The sequence below is a fragment of the Thamnophis elegans genome, chromosome 10 (genome assembly GCF_009769535.1).
Source record: "Thamnophis elegans isolate rThaEle1 chromosome 10, rThaEle1.pri, whole genome shotgun sequence".
Taxonomy (NCBI): domain Eukaryota; kingdom Metazoa; phylum Chordata; class Lepidosauria; order Squamata; family Colubridae; genus Thamnophis; species Thamnophis elegans.
In genome coordinates, this window is record NC_045550.1 from 48,329,868 (window position 1) to 48,341,940 (window position 12,073).

Here is a 12,073-nt window from a genome sequence, read left to right on the forward strand (position 1 = left end):
GTGTACCAGACGGATGCCTTTTCCTATGTCTATGTGGAGTTTGCAGAGCAGATATTTTTTCTTTGCACTTCAGGCAGAAACATCTGCCGCTACCTAGGATTAATAGCAATAGCAGTTAGACTTAAATACCGCTTCATAGGGCTTTCAGCCCTCTCTAAGTGGTTTAAAGAGTCAGCATATTGCCCCCAACAACAATCCGGGTCCTCATTTTACCCACCTCGGAAGGATGGAAGGCTGAGTCAACCCTGAGCCGGTGAGATTTGAACAGCCGAACTGCAGAACTGCAGTCAGCTGAAGTAGCCTGCAGTGCTGCATTTAACCGCTGCGCCACCTCAGCTCTCTTGAACTTTCAACCTTCCGAATGGCAGGCTAGCATCTTCACCACTAGGCTATCATGCTGCACAAGTTATGCGCTGACAATAACTTGACAATAACTCTTAAAATTCAGAGGATTGTAATTCAAAATATCTGGAAGGCCCCAAATAATTATCATTTACTAAGCAATTGCTTATCATCACTCACTCCCCCACATTGATGACGGCCACTTTGCCTTGTAGAAGAAGAAAGATAACATCTTCTAGTGAAATTTGAATTTAGGTGACTTAAGAGACGAATCAAGGATTTTACAAATAGTCCTAGCTTAACACCTGGCTGTTTAGTGACCACTGAAATTATACTACTTACATCCTTTTTTTCAAAGTTGAATGGCTGCACACATACCTGTCCAGCCATCGCGATGTGATCGCAATTTGGGCACATGGCAACCAGCTCACATTTGCAGCTTCCTGTAGTTTGCATGACAATAATTTTTAGAGTTTTTTTTTTTTTTTTGCTGGTTTCTGGCATTTATTTTAAGTTTCAGGCATAAAATGCCAATTGGGAAAAATGGATTCACTTAACAACTGCTGTGTTTGCTTAATGACCACTGTAGTTGCTTAAGTAGGGACCCCTTAACAATCACCATGATGTTTGACTATAATTCTGCATTAAGATGAAGACCATCTGTATTGCAGGGATGACTCCCCCAGACACTTCCCCAGGTGCCTCACTGGATGTCCGTTTGGAGGAGGATTTGGAGCTCCTGTCCCAGGCGGGGAGTTGGTCAATGGCTAGGGCTGCAAGTCCAATGACTTCCCCAGTGGAAAGTGGTTGATGGGAGAGAAATTGGATGAGCAGCCGGCTGAGAGTGATTTGACTGAAGCACAACTGCAGCAAGACAGCCCTGAGCCTTCAGGTGGGGAAAGCATGCGGCTGCAGGCAGTGATTGATAAGGAAGAAGAATTGCCTTCTGTATATGATCCAGGGGTGGGTTTCAACCGGTTCACGGCGGTCCCCATGAACCGGTTGGTCGGCGAACCCTGAAGTAAGTAACTTCCGGGAACGGCGAAGGGCCCGCTCGCCCGCGCTCCTTACCCGGTTTTGACGAGTTCTGCGCTTCCACGCATGCGCGGGACGCATACAGCGCCTGCGTGATCCTCCAGGAGCAGCTGGAGCATCGCACAGACGCTAGTATGCATGCATGCACTGTGCGCGTGCATGAGGACGCCGCCGGCCCTGTTCCAACCGAACCGGTTGGAACGGGGCGAGAATGATATGATCCCAAAACATGTAGAGCAGAGAGAAAAGGCAGGAGCAGGGAAGGTCATCCCGACTACTTGTGAGGAGGCAGCCTCATCCCTCTTGATGGGCTGCACCTGAAGCTGCCTAGTTAGCATAGCAGATGGATGGAGAGAAGATGATGGTGGGAACAATGTGTTCATATCTTAGCTGTGTGTTTCTTGGTTGTTGTGGTTCCTGCCTTGTTTTGGATTGTGCCTTTTAAACTCTGGACTTTTCTTGCCTGGTGAACCTTCTTGTGTTGTGGATTTAATTTTGCCTCGGGGATTTATCTTGGGAAACCTTTAAGTGCCTCGAGGACACATTGGCCATTACTCTGCGGACTGGAATTGGTCTACATTTGGCTGAACTTAATTGGGACAGTGCTGGGGTTTTGGTAAAGGGAATTGCTGAGGAATATTAATAAATCCACTAAACCACTGTTATGTGTGCACAATTGGGACAGCATAATTGCATGTTGTAATTATATTAGTGTTGTTTTTTCCCCCCTGAAAACCACCCAGAGAGCATAATCTTTTTGTCAGCAGTAGAGAAATAGTTTACCATTACCTTATTGTGGGGTTTGTTTCCAGTTTCCTAATCCCTCCTGTACACCATCCAAGTACCAATGAGATTAATCCCATTTAACCTTTTGAGCAGTGGTGGGATCCTGCCAGCAACCGGTTAACGATGGTGTGTTTCGTGTGCGCAGTTTTACCAAAAGTTACTTCCTTGGGAGTAAGGGCAAGAGTGGGCGAGCCAACCTGATAGTCAGAGCAAACCGGTTCGCTCGCAGCTGATCATCAGAGCTACCGGTTTGCCGGAACCGATCCGAACCTGCTGAATCCCACCCCTGCTTTTGAGATCAATTGAGATGGGTTATGGCTGCCATCTGGCTGGCCTTATATAGAAAAGAATAGTTGTGCAAACTTCCCAGACTTCTACACCTGAAGTTTGAAGCAAATTAAATGATTTTGATAGCATGAGACTTGCCTTCATTTGTTCTTTTATATAATCTCCATTGATCTGGCCCTTTATACAGATAGTCCTTGTTTAGCCATTGTCTCATTTAGTGACTGTTTGCAGTTACAATGGTGATGAAAATGTAACTTTGCAATCTATCTTTGCATTTATGACCTTCACAGGTCTATAAAGCAAAGGAAAGCTGAAAAGAGGTTGTAAGCATAGTCAAAATTTCAATTATCAACTGATTTACATAATGACAGTTACCGGTCTTAACCGAAGTTGCTAAACAAGGACTACCTGCACTTGGCCAATTGCTCCCGCTGTGCATCCTTTATCCTAATATCCCCCCAATTATTTCACCTTCAGTTCTTAAAATCTCCAGATACTATGATACTATCCATGCTTTGGATTTGATTAAAAGAGCCGAAACTTCATAAACTTGAAATATCCCATTGCAAAGAAGTTTGTCCTAGTTAACAATCTGCGCAAATGTATGGAAAATGGCAAGTCTATGATGGCCGCAGGCTTGCCACTTTTATATATCTGTTCCTATTTTTATGTAGAGCTTTCTGGCCGGAGGATGATGTTACAATGCGGCATACATTTTCAGTTTGAGCAATGAGTAGATACGTAGTTGCACAATTAAAAACACATACTGAAAGAAGCCAAATATATTAGGCTATTTGATCATGTTCCCTTTTAAAATATTTTCATGTAGGAACATCAAGAAAAATATATCCTAGAATATTGCCCAGAAAACATCGCTTTCTGGTTTCATATTTATTGGCCTGCCATAAGATAATGCAATTAAACCTAACATCCATCATCTAATAAGAAACACTGTGTGCTGATTAGTTTATTTGATCCAATTGATTTTATTAATTGTCCTTTAGTATAAAGAATTGCTACATAAATGTGTTCCTTCTAATCATGAACAATATTTATGTTATTTGGAGATTCTAAAGAATGCACAATGAATTCCGAGATAGACTATTGTAGAGCAATATAATGTGTATGAAGTGAAAATTTAAAATCAGTCCCCGAACTAGATACCTAAAGAATAATAAAATATTTTGTGATTGTGTTGCTCTGTTAGCATATTTTTCATTTTCTTCCTGTGCAGAAAATAAATATGAAAATCTGTTCTGTTGCAAAGGAGATTGCAGGTTTGTGGATTGGTTAGAAATTACATATCATGAATCGCACCTTCCTTTCATGAATGCTTAGTTGAACTATCGTGGGTTGCTTAATTTTATAAGTAATATCTACTGCCTGGGTTTTTTTTTAAAAAAATTCTTTTTACAGGAAGCTAAGAAAAATGATATCTTACCTCCCCCCGCACCCAAATAGTGATACCCAATCTTTCTTAAAAATTTAAATGTTACTTATACAGAAAATATACTTACATTCATATTTTATTGAACTGAGTTTATGGTACTTACCCCTTTATTGCTTGAAGTTCAAAGCTGGAATAATAAATAAAAAATAACGCTACCTAAAGTATAGTAAGTGTTGTGATTCAGCAGATGTCTGCTGTGAGTCTTTTCGGGATACAAGATTCATTATGCAGCTGGGGCTTGTTGGGGGCAGATTTGGAGATAAAAGGATGGATGCTGCCACGCCCTAGTCGCAGGAGTCAACGTTCCTTCATGCGTACAACATTGCTTGATACACTTGGATAAGTGCTTTGTGTTTCCTGTAACCCTGATTCAAGGCTACACTTGGAGAAGTGCATTGCTTGTAAGAGTTGTTTTGTTTTAATTCCGTTATTTGGTCAGAGACTGTATTTATGTTATTTTTGGGCTCAAAGCCAGTCTGAGCCAAGAACTGATAAAGAAAGTTCCTTTTAAGTTTACTCGTCTTGCTGTTTGTTAAGAGCCGTGAAGGGGGGACAGAACAAGTAAGTATAGTTAAAAGTTGCTTTGCATTTTGTAGGAGTAAAACAGAGACTGTGCCTCTGATTATCCTGGCTTTTTGGTTCCTTTAACTATGGTCATCCTAGAAGTATGTCAAATGCATTATGGACTCTAGAGCAGGTATGTCAAACTCAAGGCCCATGGGCCAGATTCGGCCCCTTGGGTACTTAGACCTGGCCACTAGGGCTGCCCTGGAAACAGTAAAGGATTAGATCATATTGATGATGTTTCAAAATTAATCCGTGTATATTTTGCTTTTTAAAATTTAATTAAAAAAACAAAAATCGATCAAAAATTGATAGAAGAACAGAATTTGGATCTATTTTCAAGTAATTGTCATGGACCAGGACTCAGACTCTGATGAAGCTGCTGCAGCTGAACCTGTGTCTTGTCAACCTCAAGAGGTATCAAGCATGGAACCAGGACCCAGACTGTGGGGGCGATATGCTGACTCTGTAAACCGCTTAGAGAGGGCTGAAAGCCCTATGAAGCGGTATATAAGTCTAACTGCTATTGCTATTGCTATTGCTGCTCAAACACAGGCAACTTCAGAACAGCTGGAATGGTCAGATATCAGGAACATCCCCCACCCCAAGTAGAGTGACAGCAGAGAACTTGGTGAGTAGAGTGGACAGCAGAAGAAAGATGCTGAGTGAGGCTCCATGCCAAGCAATTAGCTAACCTAATTAAAGCTGGCTGCAGCCTGATTTAAGAGGCAACTGTGACCCATGTTCCTCTATTGGAAACAACCATGTGACATCCTGCTCTGGTGTGTTGTTCCTCTGAATTCTGCTTGAGAACGTGAAACTCTGATCTTTGGATAAACCTCACTTAATCTTCAAAAACAGATCCATATAAACTGAATCATAGTAATCCAGGCAAAAGATGACAAGAGCAGGAGTGAAGATCTTCCATGCCCTCTGTTTCAGATAAAGTTGAGTGAGTGCACCAGCTACAGCTGGGGGAAGGTCAGGGGTGGGTTCTTGACAGCTCTAACCTCTTCTATAGAAGAGGTTCCACAAATCTACAGTGCCGTTTAGAACAGGTTCCAGCTCCCTCCCCCCGCCTGTCCACACATCATCAAGATGAAGAGCGAGAGGAGGAATTCTGGGAGTTGAAGTCCACAAGTCTTAAAGCTGTCAAGTTTGAACTTTCCTGGGATTTTTTTTCTAAAGGGTTAGAGGTGCAAGGGTTTTGTAACTTGACAGCTTTAAGACTTGCATGCTTCACATGCCAGAGTTTCTGAGCCAACATTTTGGTTGCTAAGCAAGAGCGTTGTTAAGTGAGTTTCACCACATTTTATAAGCTGGTCACGCCCACCTGGTCACATGACCATCAAGCCACTCCCACAAAGCAGGCCACACCTGGCCATCAAGCAAGAACCATCAATCCAGAAAAAGTCATTGTGACAAAGTGGACAATGTAACTCAGAGCATGCAGATGCATGCAAGCAGCAGCTGTCAGGAATAGCTTAAAGAACTATGCCTTTCCTGGACTCATGAGGTGCTCCATGCATGATACTATTAAAAACATGTCCTTGTGTTCATGTGCATACTATAAACTGCATCCTGCTCTTTAAATCCTGATCTTTGCTCAGCTCTACTAGCTTAATACAGCCTTGCTTCCTTTATTTAAAGCGAGTTGGAGGAAGGATCAGCAAGATTGTATGAATGCTGCCATCTGCTGTAACGAGGCACATCTATCTAATCTAAATCTAAGTCTAAACAAACATAAAAATAATAAATATAAATATTATAAATATAAGTATAAATGCCGGTCTTGTTGTATTTGGTTCTTTTCCAATGTAAGATTGAGATTGTCTTGGCAACGTTTCACAAGATCTCACTCGCCATCTTCAGGCTGGGTTTTGGGCTTAAAGCATGGTCGGAGCTGTCATCTTTGTGGAATAATCATTCCACTTACTGAAACAAAGTCAGCACTCCACACAACCCCACCAAGATTTATAGAAAGACGGCAACTCTGACCACGCTTTAAGCCCAAAACCCAGCCTGAAGATGGCGAGTGAGACCTTGCTGAAACGTTGCCAAGACAATCTCAATCTTACATGGGAAAAGACCCAAATACAACAAGACCACCATATCTACACCCGTGAAAATCTATGAAAATAAATATAAATATAAATATATATGGCTCTGTGTGTGTGTGTGCATATCTCTGGAACACCTCAAGAAATTTCAACCAAACTTGGTACACAGATGACTTACTCTCTGGAAACAAATACCGTGGGGGTAAGACACCCCTAACTCCCCTCAGTATGTGTGTTTTGTTAATATACAGCCTGTTGTGCCTTAAAATGGCTTTTACTGTACTACTGTAAAATGGCTTCTACTGCACAGCGCACTGTGCAGCTTCACAGTACTCCACAAAGGGGCTCCCTTTGGTAAGGGGGCAAAATCCATCATTAGAAATTATGTTTGGTCCAGACATTTCCCCCCTATAAATTAATACCCAAGCAATGCCGGATTATCGGCTAGGTAAAAATAAATCAGAATTTTTAAAAAAGCCCATGTAGTTTAATATGTAGCAATCATAGGTATCTTATAGATTTCTGGTTTCTTTCACTTTTTACAACTGGCAGAATGTGTAGGGTATCTATATATGAATGAATACATGGCAGTACTGACAAGCCTCGCATATTTGTATCCACACTATTTTAATTCAGTAACTATATAAGAGAACCTCTAGACTTTCAAACATATCTTTTCTTCCTTGATCTTGTTTTCATGAAGGAGTAATTTATTTTATTTGCAATATAAATATTTGTATTTAACCAATTAATTTGATATGTTTTCACTCCAAGTCTGAGTAAAGAACGAACACTGTAATTTGAATAGGACTACCAAATTCATTATTTGAGCCACCTAGTCACCAGCTTTAAAAAAAACCCACTCCTAAGATACAACGTCCACCTGCAGACTATTATTACAGCTGTTAAAATAGAAAATCTCACGTATTTACAGTGAGAAGTTGGAAAACTCAGTATAATGTTCTGTCAATTAGAATCTCAAAAGATTCAGATCCCAAACATTTTTCCTCAATCTTATCCACTGGGGTGACTACTGACTAGGAGTTCTTGGAATTGAAGTCTTCACATCTGGGAAACACCCAAGTCTGAGAAGACTGTTTGAAGTTGAAATGTTCAACACATAACCACAACACTTGCAAATCAGGTCTGGAGAGATAAGAATGAATGAGATGAAAGGGATATTTTACCCTTTATCCACTATTCAGATTTGGCAGACACATGTAAGACAGATAATTCTGCCTTTGCAGAGTTGCAGATCGTCTGGAAATAGAGCATGGGGAGAGAGGTCGATTTATGCGGTAAAATTAGGCAGTTTTACTGCTTACCGGTAATGGGGAAATGGGAGAGAGGGAGTTTTATGCAATAAAATTAGCTAATTTTTCATTTCTGTCTTTCATTCTATGCTAGTTGCTAGCTCCAAAATAATACTTGTAGTTCATCGGATATAGACAAAGTGTCACCATAGCTTGCCCTTCAAGAAATGGCTCATACAATACAACAGAGTTGTGTAGCACTGCACAAATGAACCTTTAATACTTGGTCCTTGACCTTAAACCTTTTTGATCTTGAGTAGTGTTTTAGGTTTTTGTGAATGGCATTTCCCCCCCTGACTTTCATGTTTTGGATGATATTTTTTTTTCTTTTTACTGCTATTTTGTAAGCTACCTAGTCCTAGAAGCATAACAGATTGGGGCAACATATAAATCCAGTTAAAAAAATAAGTGAACACTTGTACAAGTTTACTCAAAAGCAAAACAAGTCAATGGAACTAATTGCTAGTGCGAAGAAGTACAGATGTTTAAGCGCAGTCTAATAGTTACCATTCTGTCAGAGGAAAATGCATTGAAGTTGAATAAACCCACAGAAAATGGTATTTAACAATTTTGAAAATGCTACTGCTGCTACATTACTAGCTTGTTTTATTTTGCAACACCTTTACCTAACCATAATATTTTTTTTAAAAAAAATAACTCCAAGAGTGGTTTCACTTGAATATTTATTATCCGGAATGCTCAGTGATCTTTGATAGTTCAGGGTGATTACAAGCCTGCAGATTTTATAGCCCCTATAAAGTACTGTACACAATTTTTGTTCAATTTTATGCTGTTAAACTGAACATTTGGTATCATATGGCACTTTGAGTGCTTTGATTTATGTGAAGACAGAATTTGTTCCAGTAATAAACATTCTAGCCCTAACTCTAGTCTACTGTATTTATTTGTGTTATAAACACTTATTGGTAAAGCATTTGAGAATCATCTTAGATTTAACTCATATAGTACTTTAAAGGCATTAGCTTCAGACACAAGGTCATCTCCAAGGTAAAGGCAGCTGTGATGGAAACTAAGGCAAAGGTATAGTCGTAACTATGTTGAATTCAATTGATAACAGCAACATTATTTTAGTTTTTCTGGGATTTTTCTTAAATTACTATAGCATTGAATTGAAAAGTGATACTAAGCTTTTAATATAAAGAGAATGTGTGTTTACACTTATATCAACCAAGAATGCATACTTTTAAATTGGTCATAATGGCAACAACATATTTTATTTCAATATTCTGCAACATTTCAGTTTTAAAAATGCATCTATACCAGTGGTGGGCATGGCAGGGGAAGGATATTGCAAAATTCCCATTCCCATCCCTTTCTGGGGCTAGACAGAGATGGTATTTGCCGGTTCTCCAAACTACTCAAAATTTCTGCTACAGGTTCTATGGCTATGGAGATATTTGGAAAAACAATATTTATTAATTGGTTTAAATAATAAAACAGTTGTTAACTATTTTGCTATTCCTGTAATATAGATAAGAGGCTAACAATTTGTAAGCAAATTTAATATTTAGTAGTTTAAAATTATTTTGGCCTGTTTTGCAAGAGGTGGGAAGTTAACACTGTCCTATTAATCAGCACTCAAGTAGAGAGGATACTATGTGTATATGTACTAGTCTTTTCTGGATTAGTCTTTTTCTGGATTAGTCTTTTTCCCTAAGGCGTGTTTCCTTTTTAATATCTTGTTTGTTGTTTCTTCTTCTTTTTAAAAATATTTTGGTGTTTTGTATTTTAACCTTCTTTGAATAAAATAAATATTATATACAAAAAATCAATGGTCATATTTATACAACTTCACAAACCATTGTGTAAACTAGAATCTTTGTTTGAAATTGATGTGATATACTTTTTTCATTCTTTCCAACTCAATGGAATGGGGGTGGGTGGGTGGAATTCTGTGAAAGGCATCACAGAATCTATTAGCTCTTGAGATGGAACAGAAAACGACCAAATCTGGTGTGGGAGAGAAATCAGCAAAACAAATATTTAGTTTGAACATGGATCAGATCAGGCCAAGGAGCTGCAAAGAAAATATTTAAGAATAAAAATTCCCAGTGCATCTGTCAGGATTCCAAGTAATACCCGCAACGAAAGAAGATCCAAGGCTAGAAGTTCCTCAAAGTTCCATTTTATTAGAGATGTCATATTGACACATCTGGGAAAACCCGAATCTGAAAGCTTCTGGGTTTTCCCCACCCAAGAGAAAGTCAAAGCCATGTTCATCACATGGTCCAATCACTCCACCATCCCAACTGGAGATGCCTTCTAGTCACGCCACTCTAGGTGCAGGCTGAATCGTCCTTAACTCCCAGAGAAAAGAATGTTGTTGTGGCTATATATGTCTACCACTCCATGAAAACTCCCCTCCTGGTTTCCCACAGCATTAAGTGTGGCATTCCTGAAGATCCAAAGAAAAAGATGGCCTCCAGGCCTGAGAGCATCCTTATAAGAAAAGAAGTAGAACAGGGGATCAGATCATTACCAAGTCCTTCATTCTTAACCAGGGGTTTCAAACTGGTGGCCCATGGATGGGATGTGTCATGCGCAGACCACACCCACCCCAGCTCCACAAATGGGAAAATGTTGTGAAACATCATTTGATGGCAATGTGACACCACACGTTTGACACCTGTGTTCTAAACCCTCTTTCAGTTACATTGGCTAAAATGATGAGGGGGAAAAATCCAGAAACCATGATCTCCGTTTTCTCTGTTGTATCATAAAAATAACTCCTTATATAATACATTCTTGATAAAGGATGACAGTATGAGCACATTCTAAACCCTTGAGAATATATTATCAGCACTTAAAAGAAATGGGGGCCACTGTCAGTTAAGAAGGTTATTTGGTGAAGTTATTGGCCAATGTTAGCTTCCTTGAAATTGATCTACTGCTCTGCCTTTTGTTTTTTGGGCATGTGGGCAAATAAGGTGACTTTATTGGATGGAATGGGTGATGAAATGTATGTCGCATTGTCAGGATACAAAGTCTGCCGTTTCATATTTGAAAGGGACCAAGTGCATTGCAGCAATGTTGTGAGGCATACACCCTCTCTCTTGTTTCTCTTTCTAAAATCCATGTGTTTGGATGCAGCTGCCCACATTTACAGTAGATAAGAATGGCTTTATAATTTTTATGGGGTCCTGAAGCTTTCTCATTTAAAAAATGTATGTTTGATGCTGTTACTTTACAGCATTTCTACTCCCCCCCCCCATTTTTTTTTGTTTAGTTAAAGGTTTCTAAAAATCAGTTTGATTAGGGATACTGGCAAGCACCAAAGTAGAATTTAATAGGTATACTGGCACCCAAAGATACCATACCGGTTGCACCAAGCCATCTATGGAATATAATATAATATAATATACAAATCAAGGTTGCATTAATTATAGCTATAATTCCCAAACTAATAGACAGGAAAGACTATTTATCCAGCTAGAAGTTGCTAGTTGAGTATTCTAAATTCGAGTGACTAGATTGGATTATTCAGAAGAGATTTAATACTTTTAATATTGTAATATTTCATTTATGTATAAACATGCAACAGATCTTCCAGCTTTCCTCTAAGCAGTTCACCAGTGGATAGCTCAAGAGTGCCACCATGTGCTAAAATCCTTTAACCAAATGAGCTGCAGTATCTTGGAAAAAAAATGTGGTAATTGAAAAAAATGCTGTTTTTTTTTACCTCCATCTATTAAAATGTTTGTTATTGTTTCTCACAAATAGATGATACATAGCATAATCTACTAACACAAAGTCTGAAAATTCCCCTGACCAAAAAAAGAAAAGAAGGCAAAAACAAAAACTATTCTCCCCATCCAAATGGTAGATTATATATTGTCTCTTGTGCCTACATAAAGATCACACTAAAATTGTTGTTAGCCAATCTGTTGTTTCTCTAACCTTTTCTAATATGCATGTTGAACAAAGGAATTTTAATTAATGTTAATTAATTAAACATTAATTAATGTTCCTAGATAGCAATAGCACTTAGACTTATATACTGCTTCAGTGCCTTACAGCCCTCTCTAAGTGGTTTACAGAGTCAGTATATTGTCCCCAATAATCTGGATCCTCATTTTACCAGTCGTGGAAGAGTGAAAGGCTGAGTCAACCTTGAGCAGGTCAGAATCGAACTCCTGGCAGCAAGCTGAATTAGCCTGCAATTCTGCATTCTAATCACTGCACCACCATGGCTCTATGTGGCTTATATTATAAGA